The sequence below is a fragment of the Amia ocellicauda genome, chromosome 8, assembly GCF_036373705.1.
Source record: "Amia ocellicauda isolate fAmiCal2 chromosome 8, fAmiCal2.hap1, whole genome shotgun sequence".
NCBI classification, from domain to species: domain Eukaryota; kingdom Metazoa; phylum Chordata; class Actinopteri; order Amiiformes; family Amiidae; genus Amia; species Amia ocellicauda.
The window spans coordinates 25,641,527-25,661,471 of record NC_089857.1 but is presented as its reverse complement, the minus strand read 5'-3'; the positions used below and the strand labels follow the sequence as shown (position 1 = coordinate 25,661,471).

Below are 19,945 nucleotides of genomic sequence, written 5' to 3'. Positions count from 1 at the left end.
TACCCCATAATGACAATGTGAAAGAAGTTTGTTTGAAACCTTTGCAAATGTATTAAAAATAAAAAACAAAAAAGCACACATACAGAAGTATTCACAGCCTTTGCTCAATACTTTGTAGAAGCACCTTTGGCACCAATTACAGCCTCAAGTCTTTTTGAGTATGATGCTATAAGCTTGGCACACCTATTTTTGGGCAGTTTCTCCCATTCCTCTTTGCAGGATCTCTCAAGCTCCATCAGGTTGGATGGGGAGCGTCGGTGCACAGCCATTTTCAGATTGGCTGTGTGCTTAGGGTCGTTGTCCTGTTGGAAGATGAACCTATTCCCCAGTCTGAGGTCCAGAGTGCTCTGGAGCAGGTTTTCATCAAGGATGTCTCTGTACATTGCTGCATTCATCTTTCCCTCGATCCTGACTAGTCTCCCAGTTCCTGCCACTGAAAAACATCCCCAAAGCATGATGCTGCCACCACCATGCTTCACTGTAGGGATGGTATTGGCCAGGTGATGAGCGGTGCCTGGTTTCCTCCATCTATGACGCTTGCCATTCAGGCCAAAGAGTTCAATCTTTGTTTCATCAGACCAGAGAATTTTGTTTCTCATGGCCGGAGAGTCCTTCAGGTGCCTTTTGGAAAACTCCAGGCAGGCTGTCATGTGCCTTTAACTGAGGAGTGGCTTCCGTCTGGCAACTCTACCATACAGGCCTGATTGGTGGAGTGCTGCAGAGATGGTTGTTCTTCTGGAAGGTTCTCCTCTCTCCACAGAGACACGCTGGAGCTCTGTCAGAGTGACCACCGGGTTCTTGGTCATCTCCCTGACTAAGGCCCTTCTCCCCCGGACTTGGACTTCATGGCTTGGTTTGTGCTCTGACATGCACTGTTAACTGTGGGACCTTATATAGACAGGTGTGTGCCTTTCCAAATCATGTCCAATCAACTGAATTTACCACAGGTGGACTAGAATCAAGTTGTAGAAACATCTCAAGGATGATCAGTGGAAACAGGATGCACCTGAGCTCAATTTTGAGTGTCATGGCAAAGGCTGTGAATACTTATGTACATGTGCTTTTTTTGTTTTTTATTTTTAATAAATTTGCAGATTTTAAGATTTCCAATTAACTTCTTTCACGTTGTCATTATGGGGTATTGTTTGTAGAATTTTGAGGAAAATTATTCATTGAATCCATTTTGGAATAAGGCTGTAACATAACAAAATGTGGAAAAAGTGAAGCGCTGTGAATACTTTCTGGATGCACTGTACATGAGCTCATTACAGGTGATGTAACTGCTCAGTACAGTACAGTAATAAGCCTCCCACGTCAGGAAACCCGGTCTTTTGGCATAGTGGTCTTATCACTCTACTGGGTGGAGCTGCTACAGGAGTAGAGTTTGCACAGCATGGTTCGAATCCTGAGCTGGGAGCTGCGGCCCAAAGCAAATAAATCTGCAAAAAAGCTGATGTGAGCAGGGAGATGGAGATATGGGGATATTGTGAAGGTGCTTATATGATCTATTGCTATCCATTTATATTGTATGATTGTGTGTGTGTGTGTATATATATACACTCACCTAAAGGATTATTAGGAACACCATACTAATACTGTGTTTGACCCCCTTTTGCCTTCAGAACTGCCTTCATTCTACGTGGCATTGATTCAACAAGGTGCTGAAAGCATTCTTTAGAAATGTTGGCCCATATTGATAGGATAGCATCTTGCAGTTGATTGAGATTTGTGGGATGCACATCCAGGGCACGAAGCTCCCGTTCCACCACATCCCAAAGATGCTCTATTGGGTTGAGATCTGGTGACTGTGGGGGCCAGTTTAGTACAGTGAACTCATTGTCATGTTCAAGAAACCAATTTGAAATGATTCGACCTTTGTGACATGATGCATTATCCTGCTGGAAGTAGCCATCAGAGGATGGGTACATGGTGGTCATAAAGGGATGGACATGGTCAGAAACAATGCTCAGGTAGGCCGTAGCATTTAAACGATGCCCAATTGGCACTAAGGGGCCTAAAGTGTGCCAAGAAAACATCCCCCACACCATTACACCACCACCAGCAGCCTGCACAGTGGTAACAAGGCATGATGGATCCATGTTCTCATTCTGTTTACACCAAATTCTGACTCTACCATCTGAATGTCTCAACAGAAATCGAGACTCATCAGACCAGGCAACATTTTTCCAGTCTTCAACTGTCCAATTTTGGTGAGCTTGTGCAAATTGTAGCCTCTTTTTCCTATTTGTAGTGGAGATGAGTGGTACCCGGTGGGGTCTTTTGCTGTTGTAGCCCATGCGCCTCAAGGTTGTACGTGTTGTGGCTTCACAAATGCTTTGCTGCATACCTCGGTTGTAACGAGGGTTTTGCCACCAAGTACTAAGTCGAAGGGGTCAAATACTTATTTCCCTCATTAACATGCAAATCAATTTATAACTTTTATGAAATGCGTTTTTCTGGATTTTTTTGTTGTTATTCTGTCTCTCACTGTTAAAATACACCTACCATTAAAATTATAGACTGATGATTTCTTTGTCAGTGGGCAAACGTACAAAATCAGCAGGGGATCAAATACTTTTTTCCCCCACTGTATATATATATATACACACACACACACACACACACACACATATTCTTATACTGTATGAATGCACAGTCCAACATAAATTTACAGTAAAGGAGATTGCATCTCCAGGAAGACTAAACAGAAATTAAAATGAAATAGAAAGCAATAATGTTTCTCTTGTGAGTGGAGTTCCACCACAGATTAAAATAGCTTCCCTTCCAGCTGGCATATTACATAACAGATTATGTCATAACGGACACAGTCAGAAGGACTGTTCTGTCCCAGTATCTGTTTACAGTAATCTGCATTTTCCTTTAATATTCAGAAGTTAGGAGTCCCTGCCTCATCTTTACTAATTACAAAGCTTATAATTCAGAGACCTTTGCTATTTGTGTAGTATATTTCCATAGTATATTTTGGAAAATTGTATATATAAAAATATAAATGATCTGTTATCTCATAACTTTTTTACTTTTCTTTCACAAATAAGGAAAATAAACACTCCATGTGTCCATGCTCACACAAATTTGATTTAATCTTCGAAATGTGGGTCTGAAAATCTTGTTTTATTACTTTGTACCACAGTGATGCAGTTTTCCTTGATTCTGTGGTCTTCACTTTCAAATTACAACTTTGGATAGACTAAAACTATTTTTAGATTAATTAATTAATTATTTTAGTTTAATAAATATGGTTTACTATTTATCAATAATATGTCGATGTTAACTGAATGCTGGTTCATCCTTCCAAGTATTAGTTAAGATTTATAATACTGGGTTCCAAAATTAAGTCTGCAGCTCCATAGATAGCTATTGACAAGAAATCAAGATAATGAGTGCCTACCTAATAAATATAAAATAAACAATATTTAAGCCACCTTCTTAACACATATCAATAAATAACTGTAAGCTAGTCTTTGGTTTGAGGCATGGTTGTTGATGTGCAGAGGAGGTTCACTCAGCAGAGTTTTCAACATTGCAGGATTCAAAGTCTTATCAGTATAAATCAATCCCAAAGCACATTAACATCCTTATGGCATTTTCTGCTTTCACTGTCCAAAGTATGTTTAATAATCAGAGAAAACACTGGCTCATGTCACCCATACACACATCTTCCATCACTTTACTTCACCCAGTGGTTACATAATATGGCTGTGGAGAAGCAGGTCAAAGGTCATGAAAAGGGGTAATACTGTATTAAGGATAATGGTGGTTAAGTAACAACAGCAGCTGCAGTTTCTAGATATTTCCAAGTGTGAATTAACAAGCACGGGTTGTAATGGAAATTAAAATATATAACTTAAATCTCTAGGGGTGTGATGATAAATGATGTGCAAAGAATCTCACTGATGGGAACTATATGTTAAGGTGCACAGACAACAAACATAATCCTGTTAAATAGCTACAGGGCTATTTGCCAGGTTAATTTTTGTTCCCCTATGTAAATACATAAATAAGGTATTGTGTAGTATAAATGTACCATTACACATTTCATTACAGCTTACCTTTTAACACAATCATCCATAAAATGTGATATAAAGATGGAAAATCTTTCCTAAATAGAAAACTGAGGTCATTTTAAAATCACCTTCGAAAGGTCTTGTAGGTCTTGTGCAAAGTTGGCAGCTATTCTCTAATGATTAGTCAATTGTCTGTCCTTTATAAAAACACACTGAAAAAGTATTTTCATGTTAATACATAAGAATGATTCAGAATATAGTAATGGCTTTGCTAGTAATTAATCTGGATTACAATTCCGAGATTTTACACACTGAGGGGTCCACCCTGCTTTTGATTTCTGTGAGTAAACTGTATTTTTGAAATATAAATCACTTGAGGACTGTCAAAAGTATATCCCTCATTTGAATGTGGTTCAATACAATGGAATCTTTATAATTTTGTCTGGGATTAATTCAACAGACATCATTGATAAAGAAGGATGAATCACCATATTGTTTGGTGTGAATTTGTTCAAGTACATCTGTATAGATTTCTGAAAATGATTTAGAAGAAAAAAAAAAAAACTCAAAATACATACAGTGAGGGAAAAAAGTATTTGATCCCCTGCTGATTTTGTACATTTGCCCAATGACAAAGAAATGATCAGTCTATAATTTTAATGGTAGGTGTATTTTAACAGTGAGAGACAGAATAACAACAAAAAAATCCAGAAAAATGCATTTCAAAAAAGTTATAAATTGATTTGCATGTTAATGAGGGAAATAAGTATTTGATCCCCTATCAATCAGCAAGATTTCTGGCTCTCAGGTGTCTTTTATACAGGTAATGAGCTGAGATTAGGAGCACTCTCTTAAAGGGAGTGCTCCTAATCTCAGCTCGTTACCTGTATAAAAGACACCTGTCCACAGAAGCAATCAATCAATCAGATTCCAAACTCTCCACCATGGCCAAGACCAAAGAGCTGTCCAAGGATGTCAGGGACAAGATTGTAGACCTACACAAGGCTGGAATGGGCTACAAGACAATCGCCAAGCAGCTTGGTGAGAAGGTGACAACAGTTGGTGCGATTATTCGCAAATGGAAGAAACACAAAATAACTGTCAGTCTCCCTCGGTCTGGGGCTCCATGCAAGATCTCACCTCGTGGAGTTTCAATGCTCATGAGAACGGTGAGGAATCATCCCAGAACTACACGGGGGGATCTTGTTAATGATCTCAAGGCAGCTGGGACCGTAGTCACCAAGAAAACAATTGGTAACACACTACGCCGTGAAGGACTGAAATCCTGCAGCGCCCGCAAGGTCCCCCTGCTCAAGAAAGCACATGTACAGGCCCGTCTGAAGTTTGCCAGTGAACATCTGAATGATTCAGAGAACTGGGTGAAAGTGTTGTGGTCAGATGAGACCAAAATCGAGCTCTTTGGCATCAACTCAACTCGCCCTGTTTGGAGGAGGAGGAATGACCCTAAGAACACCATCCCCACCGTCAAACATGGAGGTGGAAACATTACGCTTTGGGAGTGTTTTTCTGCTAAGGGGACAGGACAACTGCACCGCATCAAAGGGACGATGGATGTGGCCATGTACCGTCAAATCTTGGGTGAGAACCTCCTTCCCTCAGCCAGGGCATTGAAAATGGGTCGTGGATGGGTATTCCAGCATGACAATGACCCAAAACACACAGCCAAGGCAACAAAGGAGTGGCTCAAGAAGAAGCACATTAAGGTCCTGGAGTGGCCTAGCCAGTCTCCAGACCTTAATCCCATAGAAAATCTGTGGAGGGAGCTGAAGGTTCGAGTTGCCAAACGTCAGCCTCGAAACCTTAATGACTTGGAGAGGATGTGCAAAGAGGAGTGGGACAAAATCCCTCCTGAGATGTGTGCAAACCTGGTGGCCAACTACAAGAAACGTCTGACCTCTATGATTGCCAACAAGGGTTTTGCCACCAAGTACTAAGTCGAAGGGGTCAAATACTTATTTCCCTCATTAACATGCAAATCAATTTATAACTTTTTTGAAATGCATTTTTTCTGGATTTTTTTGTTGTTATTCTGTCTCTCACTGTTAAAATACACCTACCATTAAAATTATAGACTGATCATTTCTTTGTCAGTGGGCAAACATACAAAATCAGCAGGGGATCAAATAATTTTTTCCCTCACTGTATTACCATAATACCTGAACAATACACCCATTGTGTTGATTGATATTTCACTGGTTACAGCTGCTGGTGATATAATAATGACAAAACAAGTATTTACTTATTTTCACCATGGTGCTTTGATTTAGAAAACACTGCTGATCTCATAATTGGGATCAGAGATAAAGTGAAGGATTGGCCCTCTACTGCATATAGCCATCTGACTTAATGCTGCTTGGTTAAGCTGTTAAGCTGAGAAAGTGCATTGACAATGATTGTTACCATCAACATGTTAGTCAGACAAAAGCACTCTTGACCCCAAAGAAAGTACATCTGTCTGTCTTGGTCCCCTTCTCTGTCATATTCACAAAATATATTTGCCATTGCTATTGAAATCCAGATTGTAAGCAACAGGCAGATTGCAATACATGTATCAAAGTTCTTTAAATGCATTTCTTTAACAATAGGACTGACTGACCTGAAATAGCAGCTTATAATACTACCAGGTCTGTATATTAGTCAAATATACTATTTTTTTTAATTTGACATTGACATTGACATATTTCTATGAAAAGCTGTACATTTTTACAGAAAGTTAACACCTGTAATTTCAGGATAGCATCACAGAATTGCATGATAGATATGTCTACCTTTCTACCTTTTTATGGCATTTAATTATAATGGTGATCCTTTATTTAATATAAATCATACAAGATGTAAAAGGATGTAAAATTCATTTTTATGTTCACAAGAATGTATTTTATGTATTTGTTTTATAGCTTTTAAGATGGCATTTATTAATTTTTTATAAGATTTCTGATTTTACCACCCAAGAAATATCAGGTGGCGCACCTGTATATTAATTAATAACAAGAAAGAAGTTTGCATTTTATTCTGGTTTCTTTTGGCTTTTAGCTCACCCCCATTTTTGCTTGTTTTAAGATTTAACTGCTTAGATTACGTTTTTTTTGTGATGCCATATCCTGTTAATAGTTTTCTTAAGGTGATATAAAGGTGATATTACATACAAAATGCTTTTTTAAAGCCCACAAGGCTGCCTTTATGGGTTGCGCCATTTGACATTTGGAGAACGTTTTTTAAATAGAATACATTTAACATAGCACTGTTTCACAACTTTTAATAATTTATAAGCAATTTAACATACAATTATGCCAAACTATTTGAATAAGAATTTTATTGAGTAAAATAACCTTTTTACTACAAATTTGTTCTCTGCATATATAATCGGACAGTTGCACCACCTGATATTTTGGGGCTTTGGAACACCAAAACTCAAAAAATGTATTATACTGAAATAAAATGAAATTAATTCCATATAAAGTAGATATCATAGAATAATTTTATATATTACATGTATTTATTTTAAAAAATGTTTAAAAAAATAATGGCTTTGGAAACAAAAAATGCACGTCATGTCATTGACCCACATATTATATATTATATATTATATATTAACACATGTTCACCAATTGAAAACATAGTACAAATATGTATCATTATATGGCAAAAAGGAACAATATATATATATATATATATATATATATATATATATATATATATATATATATATATATAATTTTATGCATAATAAAAAGACAACATATTATTGGGCTATTATTGTCAAACTCAAGAATATCTAAAACTGAAATGCAAGGCTCAGATCAGATCTATTTTCAATCTTCAATTGCTGTACAAGGTAAGTTCTGGAGTGACTATACAGTTAAAGTGTTCATTATTGTGGTCTACTGTCTCCTGTGATCATGCAGAAAATAGAACATTTAAACATAATTTGACATTGAGGAAAATGCTTAGTGTGTGAGTGGCATTACAATATCTAGGAGGATTTTAACATTTAAAATTAAATAGAAGATACATACAGATACAAATACAATATACATATACAAACAACCTTTATATGCTGGTACTCTCATACTACATAACCTTATTCCTACCTTATATTTTCTAGATTGAAATAAATTCAAATGCAAGTCATTTAAATTTAGAATAAAACAACTGACTACAACATTTACTTTATTATTGACTTCACATTCTTCTATAGTCAACATAACTTGACACAATTAATATAATGTAATAAGTCAGTCATACTTTCAAAAGTCAAAACAATGTCAATATACTTATGTTCACAATAGAAAGTAGAAAAATAAAAGCAAACGACAAAGCAAAAAGATTACTTTATATTGTAGAGGCAGCATGAAGTGAAAGAATACTGTATTACTCTTTGGTTAAACATGACTCATCTTCTGTTTTCACAGGTAGTGACATCATTTCAAGTTAAAGTGATGAATTATTCAGGTGGTGTGGTTTCTGCTCGATATTCAATACCTCAGATTGGATGAAAGGTGTGAAAATGAGCCAGGTGCCATATACAGGATACTGGTCTGTTTAAATCACTATACTGAAAACATTACATTATGGAGACATTTATTTGGTATACAAATAAATTGGAATGTGTGGACATACCATAATGTACCAACAGCACATTACCCTCTTCAACATTGTACTAGTTTTAGGCAACTGTATATAATGTCCTTCTATCCGTATCCCCCCCCATTTCAATTTAAATTGCACTATATTGAACCTGGGAATTACCTAACCAAATTAGGACTTACAAATACATGAAAAGCAGCTTTTACACAAAACCTGATTTTTATACACTGAAATTCTAGAACCCCGGGTTCCTAACAGATACAGATAATTTCAGTCAAGGTAAGTAGTGTATAAACAACATTATCACTAAATAACCAATTATTCATTCCTTATGTAAATACTTTGACTGTGCTTACTGAGCATCTGTTGCCAGAAGTCCTGCTTTAAGTGTTCTGTTAGTATTATAATTTATATGATTTGTAGTCAGTTTGAATTAGGGTCATTGAGGCAGAATAATTTTGGAGCCCCTGCTGCTATAATTATATCCAACAGGATTTTTTCTCTTTTTTTCAAGAGTTCAGACCATGTATTAAGATTTTGAAAGGCTATGTTAGTGTTTTAAGAATCTAATGAATATCCATCATGACTTCTGATGTAGGCTCACTGTGTCAATAAATAAATACTGGTAATGAAAATATATATGAGGTAAATCTTTTACTGTATCATATCATAATGTATTTTTTGTCCATCATACCGGGAAGAAAATACATCAGTATATTTGACTAAAGAATGAAAACTGAAACCTAAAGTAATTAAGATTAGATTATTAAATCATTTCAAGATATCTAATTTAAAAGTACATTTAGAGATATCTCTAAATTATTTGAAGATATCTCTAAATGATTTGCAGATATCTCTAAATGATTTAAAGATATCTGCAGATCATTTAGAGATATCTGCAAATCATTTCAAGATATCTTCAAATAATAATCTTATTGAAATATTTGCAGATATCTTTAAATGAATTAGAGATATCTCTAAATGATAATTTGGCTTGCCATAAGATACTGATAACCAAAGGTTCCTAGTTTTCTGTGATAAAATACTGTAACCGTTATTCATCAGGCAATTGGTGCTTTAGAGCTTGAGTGCAATGAAACTCAGAAATTCCTATTTCTCTCAGAGTGGTACATGTGGTATAAAGCTAGATTTTACACTAAAATGTGTTATCTTATCCTGCATTAAATCATTATATTTATGTTATGTTCAATAGACACTTTCATATGTCACACTGTCTCTTACAGCACCAATTAGACAGCTTTAAATAATAGACATAGTTTTGTTATTATTGTTATATATCCATTTAAGCCAGTTCATTTTCCAACATGTCTCACTGCTTGGCAATTAAAAAGATGTTTATCACCTGCTGATTTTCCCGTGTTTCTACCTTAATTTTGTTATAATCTGGTCATCTTTATTTACAAATGTATTATGAGGAAAAGTGATTTGTTTTATAACTTCCCTAAATACGTACACAGATAATCAGCTGATGAGAAAATAAAGCACTGTCTAATTGTAGGTAATATACACATACACCCACATTAATTTACTAAATGTGTTCTTTCAATTTTAACAGTTAAGCATTAAACAGACCTTTTTCAGTTGCCACAGTGAACATATTTCATCTCTGCCATTGTTAGGCACTTGAAACCTGTTCAACAAGACTTCCTGATTACACACTTCAGAGCCATAGTCTTTCACAGTATTGTTTCTCATAGCAGTGATCAGCACATAGAGGTTACCACTGAATGCATGGAATATTTAATCTTCTTTAAAACTGATATGTCACTGATTTTCCCAAAACAAGCAGCATTATAATAGGGTATTAAATAACTATGCTTTAAAAAAAAAGAAAACAAGTGGTCTGATTTCACGTTCAGTGTCGTTAAGCCACCTTGTTTTAAATACAAAAAATACACAAATGTCAATATCTGAACAGGTAAGCTCCATGGCACATTGCACCACAGGTCTATTGTAGTCAATGAACTTAATCTCCAACACTGACTAGTAAACCATAAATGTTTCTGATACAGAACTTCATCGAGATTTAGACCCATGACACAAATAGTGACGTTCTGCAAGATTGAGGCAGACAAAGTTACACATATAAATCATTCACTCCCAGCCATCTGAATCTAATCTAATCCTCAGGAAACGTGTATTTCTGAAACAAATTTCCTTCAATAAGAACACTAAATAATTAAGTTCGGCTTTAGGGTTTTGGTCCCGAGTCCTGACAGATAGACTTTATGATCCATGTGGATGCTTGACCTAATGTGCTGTACCACTTTTTTGACCTCTATTCAGAGTAGCATGCAGTCTATTTCCATCTTTCCAAACTTTTTCCATCTAAAGGTAATGAAGATCTGGGACCACATCAATGGCTTACCTTAAAATCAGAACTACTGGGGTAAAATTATGCTTTTTGTGTAAATAAATAAGGTTGTATGGAATTTTTCTATGAGCAACTTGTAACACTTTAAAATGTAAACTCAAGAAATATTGGAAGATATCAAAAACAACTGTGCTATTTCAAGGGTTTCAGGATGTGTCATGTCATAACTTCTTAATATAGCCAACTACAGAAGCACCAAATTTGTATGCCCTACAGCATCTCGTTCAATTGTGCTTACAGTACATTGGGATAACGTCTTAACCATTACTACTACTACTGCTACTGCTGCTGCTGCTGCTGCTACTGCTACTGCTACTGCTACTACTACTACTAATAATAATAATAATAATAATATTGTGATAGTTAATTGTCCTTCAATGTAAAATCACTTAGCACAGTGTAGAAATACATGTTTATAACTAATTTTTATATTATATAAATTATATTAATTTATTTTCCTTTTCTTTTTGCATAATCCATAACTGATATGATTGCTGTTGTCAGATTGTTATTATTCATATCGTTTCCCCAAGACATCATATGAATCAGATTCAGAATTGCCATGCCCATGACCATTTTACCAGGGGTGTTGTTCTCAATCAGTGCATTTTTTCATTGTATAGTCTACTTCCGTCAAATGATATTATTTTCCCAGTTTCCCGCATCCATTTATTTACTTATTTATTGCCATGTCAAGTATGGCAGCAAGACATAAGCATGGATGTTGTCTGGATTTATTATGACACAAAGGGAAACCAAAATGTCCAATGTATAGCTTAGTTACAGTAGTAGCACAGGAACAATGCTGTATTACATTAAACTTAAGCATAATTTGGATACAATTCAATAATTCTGTATAACTGGGACAGAATTATAAAATGCCCTGTCAAAAAACAATTTGGGCCTACTGCGCAATTAAAAAAAACTCAACACTGCTACATCAATTGAGAGATTTTTAAAGCGAAGTTTGCTTAAACTTGTTTTTCTTTCTGGAGACAACTTCTTGGCTTCTTTAAAACATAGTATAAATATTGAAAACAACAGTAGTTATTTTAGTGAACAATATCAAAATGTGATACTTATTACTTACAATACTTTGTTTTACTGGGAATGTACCAGTGCCCATTATATGTACGAGCCACCCAGTATTTCTGATTAATGTATCTCTTTTCCACTGTTTTATTTGCTGACATGTTGATCTGGAGGTCAGCTTGTCCAGATCTTTTCCAATTTGAGAACTCCCTCCTGTTGAATTATCCATAAAATAAGGAAATTGTTGGGTCTATAATGTCACATTGTTTTATTTTACAGACAGGGAGGAAAAATAAATATATAATGAACAGTACTTATATCATTTCTACATGGACTACTTTTTAAGTCAACTTTCACAAAACTGTAGCAGCTGTATTTTGTACTGGGCATCACCCTCAAGCATCATTGGCTTTCTTTTCACCTTTAGCCCATATCATCTATCAGCACAAACCATTTATGCATCCAGATCTTTGGCACTGGTCTGGTGCCTCAAAACAGTGGAGAAAGAAATGCATGCCAAATTCAAGTTCTGGAAAACAAGAATTGTTTTGCTTCAGCAAAAAGTATGGCGGTTGATAGAAATATATTACCGCCAGGCAATCATTAGCTGACTGTTCTATACATTTACATGGCAAATAAAGCAATTACAAACTGCTCTTCTATTTAATTTAATATGTAAAAAATAACAACTACCCTATATGTGGAACATGCATTATAACTTTATAACCCACAGTTCTTACAGCAACTTTTTTATTTCAATGCACATGCCCTTTGTTTCAGTGACCTTACCAAGGACTGAGGTTGTTTGTAGTAATAACAAAGCTCAAATAGCTTAAATAAACTGAATTAAAAAATTACAGGTGTCTATCCTAAAAATGATAATAATCATTTCCTATTAACATCAACTATAATTATAATATAGTTATCAATAATGATCAACCCCAACCTTCATTCTCTCTCTCTCGTAACCTTTATTTGGGGATATCAAAGACATCATCAGTACAATTATGCATATGGGATCTACATTGTATTCCTATATCAATGTAAAATGCACCAAGTTGAGAATAGATCTGACTAAATCTATCTATCTATACATTCAGACTGTTTTTCTCAAAATAAAAAACAATCTGTGTGTCACGTGTGTGACTTATTTGTATAAATAAGTTAAATAATTACTCTGTTTATTATCATAAGTATGTTTTTAACCAAGCAAGTAAATCAAGTAAGACATGGCAACAAGGAGATTCCCTGTAAATAGCATAAATACTTCATATTGTCTCCCTCTCTGACGTCATCCTCTTTCCATTTGTTTCAACATGCAATAGTGGGAGTACACTGTCTAAGCAGTGGAGCACTCAAAATGACAAAAGTCAAAGCTTTACATATAACAATATAACTAAGAGACTTCAAGATATATTATTTTATCAAACTAAGTTGATAAAGAACCAAGGGGCCGGATTAAATCAAAAGTTTGACCTACTAATAGAAATCTACAACATTGTACTCAGTTGCAGCTTCATTTTTAATGTTATTATTACTATTATTATTATTTATTTTAATCCGTCCCAAGAACAAATGCATAAGAACACCAAACAACGGCAGCAAGGTTATACATAAATACCAATACTAAGTTAAAAAATCAAAAACAAAAAATAATAAGGACTATAAACAATTTGCTGGGCCTTCAATAACCTTTCAATGTTAAATGCAATAAGGAAGATGCTATACTTCAAACAATTAAATAGACTATACATTCTAAACTACAGCACACATCCAAATGTTTGCTTGTCAATAACAATGGGATGGAGGGGAGTGGTTCTGGGATGGCAGATTCACTGTCAAGCCCTAGTCAGGTGTCACAGGCTAGTCAACAAAACACCAAAGACAGAAGGTGCCCACTTGAAGACCCCAGAGATGTACCCTACATAGCTCAGTCCAGAAGGCTGTCGTGCTGATGCACTGGGGAGACCACACTTGATTGATCCCTAGAGCCAGTGTCAAAGCCACAGTGCTGATGCGGTGGGGAGGCAAACTAAGCTGATCACCAAAGTCAGCATTACACCTAGCCATCAGTAGCAGACGGAAGGATTTCTACTTCATCTTATGGAAGGAAACATAAGAGGTTGGATATGCAGACACATTACTCTCATGCAGATGGATCACAGTAGGTTATGTTAAAGGTAAGTATTAATTGTCTTGGTGAGATCTGAGTTCATGGCTGGGATAAAAATCAAAACTTTGACCCACCTGCTAATAGAAAACTACATTACTGTACTCATTTTTATTTAGATGCCACTTTCTTCTAATCAAAAATCTAACCGCTATGATGTACAGGTTTGTAGTTTGCTATTAGCGAGTGGGTCAAAGTTTTGATTTAATCCAGCCCCAAATCGGCATGATGTTTTAACACCTACTCTCAGGTTATGGAAATCATAGTTATGTCACCAGGGGAAATGTTCATTTAACATTTGTCTTGATGAAGAAATAAACACAACACAGTGGAGGTAATGCACTTAAATCTTTCAGGTTGCTTCTGTAAGTGGTTTTATTTTTATGTAATTTATTTTTGTGTGTTTCTTCACATCTTTTAACATGATTTTGTAGTTTTAATGATATGGCCCAAGCTGTTTTGAGAAACACTGATCTACAAAATGCTGACAGATCAAATTTTGTCCTTAAAAGTTAAACAATTTAGATGCACCTCCATTTTGTATATATGTATAAGTACAGATAAAATACATTTTCTATATAGTTCTCTATATAATGGAATTATGTCTTGCATTACCAAATAGTTTCCAATAAACAGTGAAGATCAACTTAGTAGTGGTATATATTCAGACAAACACTATACTGTCAATATATTGTATAACGAAATAGGATAAATTAATTAATATTAAAAATGTTAAACATTATGACACTAGTTATCTACATATATCAATGCAACCATACATTTCAATTATAAATACATTACTTTATAAATAAAGGAGATTACTGGATCCAAATATGCGTAATTGTAAAGCAAACAAAATAAAACCAAGTGAAACAAAAATATTGGACCTTGCAAAATGGGTGCATAATTGTAGTATAGATAGGTTTGATTGTTGCAGATCCTGTTTCTGTTTAATGTGGCTATGATGAAACTAATCCTTAGTGACAAAAAGCATAGTGACTAGGCTGTACCGACTCAGAATTTTGTCAGTCGAATCGTTTTGGCTATCAATACAGAGATTCGACTATTCGTTCCTTTTTTCTTTTTTGTTCATAATAGACTATCTGGCAATCAGAAAATTCATTGGCATGAGTTCCAGTGATGATTTCGAACACATTACCATAAGCAAATGCAACAGAGTCATGGGGACATTTTTTGCATTTAAAAATCAATAGAAGACAGCTGCATATGATGCAAGATTTGAATTGCGGTCTATTTGAATTGCAGACAACGTCGGGCTAACATATGAATTTGTCGGAATAATGTGACAGGCAGCACACATGTATTTCTTTTTAAATCAAGCTAACCAAAATGTTTTATTTCACTGTAAACATTAAAAACAACGTGTAAATGAGTAAACAAATGACCGTTTAAAATAAATTCACGACAACTCTTCTTACAACAGGATAGGCCTACTTCTTTATTTATGTTTAAACAACTAATAAATAAATCGAAATGCCGCCATACTTTAGACTTCTTCTGAGACATAGCCTTTACCAACAAATTCCACCACCTCAGGTTTCAGCTTCTCTCATCAATTAGGCCGTGTGTCCACCAAAGCGATTTTTCCTGAGGCCAGGCTATTTTTCCAGTTTGCAATGGGAGCGCCGCGTATTTAAACAGGGGACAGCGTGACGCGGTGCTGCGCGTCTATTCCCCACTGAGCGCTGGGCGCTGGGCGTTTTTTCTTGTCGCTGAGAGTTGAAAAATGTTCAAGTTTGGGTAAAACACAGCGCTCGTCACTGTCACTTTTTACCCAACAGTCCAATCACAGCGGAGGAAGGGCGGGACAAATACCACACCGACCGTCCGTCCTCTCTCTACGTGTTTCAGCCTTCCCTTCATCCAGAGCAAGGGCCTATTACTCTACCTTGTGCGGACATTTTACATTCGGTATTTGTTAGCAACACAAACTATCCGTTACATCAGGTACTTCAACACATGACTTCCACGGATATTCCGATTCAAAGCAACCAAAGCGTCTCAGCTGAAACAGCGCTGCGCCTGCGCTCTGGCGCTCCCAGCGGGGCGCTGTCAGACGAGCCTGCAGTGTCAGCTGCACAAACGCCCCCACCAGGCAGCGCATGTTGTCATGCAGATTATTTTTGGTGCAAGCGCGCCAGCTTGCCCTGCTACAATATAAAATACAGTCCTACATCTACAATTATTGTAAAACTCCAATAACTTTTGATTTGACTGACTGCTCGAGAATCTCAGTCGACTGAGGAGTCTCTGACTGATGAGTCGACTTGTTGACTTTCAGGGGGCAGCCCTAACAGTGTCACTAATTAATTTGATGGAAAATATTTATCATCAATACTGCAGGAGGTGGTTGAAGATAACTGTCATTTTTTAACTTGGTGCTGCTTCAATACATCCAATGTGCAATGAACTTGATGGATGGCTTTTAAGATGATGGATAATAAAATATATATAAAATCATATGTGCAAAGGCATTAAGATTGGCATGTAACTGTTGCTCAGCTATTTAAAATGCAAAAAACTAGATTATATGAAAGCCTTAGGACTCAGGAGCAACTTGTCTCCACCTTACATGATGACAGATCTGCATTACATAGATGGATTTTTTTTTTAAATCAAGTCTGGGCCAGCAATCACTCAGTAATATTGTTTTGACATTAACATAGTTTTGGAATTATTAGCTGTAGGTGTGTTGAGCAAGAAAACGTTAATCAAATAGGGGAAATAATGTTTGAAACCTTTCCCTTTTCTGTACTAAGGTTTTTATGGATTTATTGGATTTTGTTTCCAAATGTGTTTTTTTTTATAGATATAAATCTTCATAGGATTTTCCTTATTTCAGTTGTTGTTAAGAACTAGCATACTAATTACGAGAAAATGCTTATAATTGTACTTGAGAACAACACACAGAAAATCAAGACATTGGAAGGTACATCAGCAAAGTCTGAGAACGAAACGCCATTTAAATTAGGATTGGGGTTGGGGGGTGGGAATCGTATAACTGGTTAACTCTTGTGTTTGAATGACTAAGAAGGCTAAATAAATTCAGCCACTACATTTACATGGAGACAGTATTCTGAATAACTGCAGATTCTGAATAGCAACTGCAGTTTAAAATGTTCCTAGTCATCTTACCAAACTTATTTTCCATCACCACTACCATCTCTTTTCTATGTTGAATTTGAATCTCAGAGAATTGCATGTGTTTAATCAGATACAGCTCTTGACCTGTTTGGTTTGTTTTCAGGTTGAACTCGAATACACAGATAAGCGACTGAAAATCTGAGTCTGTATAAGCCACAGAAAAGGAAGTATTAAAAGTCACATAAATCACAGCTATTTAATGGTTCTTCACCTTGAGCTGCTGAAAATGTAATATCAGTCACTAAGAAATTGTTAGTATTGTATTCCATGCATGATAGATGTCAGGTTAAAAAAGACTATATCATCTGTTGTATTGTTTTGGTGGGGAACTAGAACAAGGAAAGAATTTGGTAGGAGAGGTATTAATGTGTTAATGAAGCAATCCTTCTCCACCTTCCAGCCATAAGCAGCCTGCAAAAGAGACAATTCACAGTGCAAAGAGTGCTTGGTTAATCTTCACATTTTTGTATTGCCATAAATCCTTTTGGTACTGTTAAGGTAAACTAAAACTTAAAATCTTGTCACAGAATATTTTTTCACTTGATCAAACTCATATGTAAGTATTTCACATTTGACTGTATTGTAGCTTAATTAAAATTACTTTTGGTAATGGTTCACTTCTGTAGCTCATGTTATGTGTAAATTTAGAGTGATGGGACAGAAGACTCAGCAGAAATCTTAAAAAGCTAAAATATAAATTGTGCATTGTCACAGCATAATTAATGTGTACAGTATACTAACATTATATGTGGTAAATGCAGCACATAAAGCTGCTCAAGACTATGTTATAGTGCGAGCATCTGTGAAAGCAGAAGTGGTGAAAATGTATTTCTATATTGCAAGGCTTGTATTACTCATCCTTTGCCTAACCAACAGTTGTAGTTGTGTCTCAAAAATAAATTAGTGTGTGTGTGTGTGTGTATATATATATATATATATATATATATATATATATATATATAATTATGAGCTTCTCTATTAGATACACATCCATTTATATATTTGTATTTATTTATTATTTTCCCTATGAAAATAAAAATCATCCTTGACCTTAAATGATCTGATTATTATCTTATCTATCTTCATTTTAATGTCTTTACGCTAAATCTGAATTTACAGAAAGTGCTTAATTTTCAAGTTATTGGGAATGTTAAAATAACTCGATAGAAATGCAGTTTAAAGTAGCCTAACTTTACATCAAGTAAAAATATGCCATAAGTATGCCAAAACAAAAAATATGTAATCAGTAAAACACTATGAAACCAAATATTTGTAACTGCTTGCTTAGAAATGAAATAATTAGATTTTTGTTATTCTGCTAATTGGAAAGGTAATGCATTTCCGAGTTGACTTTAAGCCTATAAATACGTCCCAAGAGAGTTCATGTGCAAGTGTTAATTAAGGGATTTCTGTTGATTTTATAGGATTGTGTGTTTGTGTGTATGTGATTACATATATTAAATGTATGTATGTACATATATAAAAATATTATATATAATACACACATAAATATAGTTCATTTTCTATACCGCTCCTTCAATTGTACAATTACAATTAATGTTTAAATGTCAAATTATCATTTGATATAATTCAGCTATTTAAGGAAAATTAAGGGAAAATGCATATTTACTTTGCACATGAACGGTTATTTATAACCAAAGGATTTTGTTTCATTGGGTTTTAGAAAGATTTATAGTACACTGCTAACTGTAAATAACACGATATAAAGCACAGACAGTGGAACAAGCTATTTCTCACAGTGCAATATAAATCATCATAATGAGGGTAATGATAAATCACACGTATGTAGGTGATAACGTTTTATGCCTTTCTAGAAACTTTCTGCCTTTCTGATTATGCTAAGAAAGGCAGAAAGTCTCCAAAAAGCCTTGGTAAAATAAGGCAGTGTCACGATTTGTCCTTTTCCCCACATGAGTAAACACAAAAGCTCAGCTTGCAAACATATTTAAAAAATCATGTCAAAACGAACTCAAATGCTTCAAATGTAATACGTACTACTAGTGACACTTCGTACATTCGCCTGAGAAATGATCTCATCCTGAAAACATAAATGAAGAGGCACTCACCTGTGTCGCATATGGTGAGGTCAATATAATCCCTGTGCGTTTTTAAATAACCTCCCTTTCCATTGTCCCCCCAAATGATATAAAAGACAAGGTATTAAAAACCTATCTATAGCTCGGTAATTCCAATGGAAACTGAAGGGACATAGAAGCTCCTCTTCTCGCAGTCTTCAGGCTGACACTGACAGATTGCGGGTTTCGAGCACAACACAGCTCCAGCGGCGGGAGGAGTCTGCGCAGCCACAGCGCAGCCACATCGCAGCCACCGACCGGCGGGCCCTCCCCCTCGCCACGGCACCCTCGCGTTCCTGTTGCGCAGATTTCCGCAGTGCTGCGCGGATCTGCGCTGCTCCACCAATGGGAATCTGGAGACCTGTGCAGATCTGCGGAAACCTTAAACTGTAGTCGCTCTACAAAGGACGTTTTAAGAACGTGATTTGCGTTCATCTCAATTCTACAGAGCGAC

General features: G+C 35.6%; 1 protein-coding gene across 1 annotated transcript in view; it reads right to left on the bottom strand.

The window, feature by feature from the left end:
• The window catches only part of prlra (prolactin receptor a), a 45,578-nt gene extending 25,904 nt beyond the window's left edge, over positions 1-19,674 (bottom strand). The window contains exon 1 of the mRNA XM_066710808.1: positions 19,483-19,674. The gene's annotated coding sequence lies outside the window, so the exon portion shown is untranslated. The remainder of the gene's footprint in view (positions 1-19,482) is intronic.
• Positions 19,675-19,945: the final 271 nt, after the last annotated feature.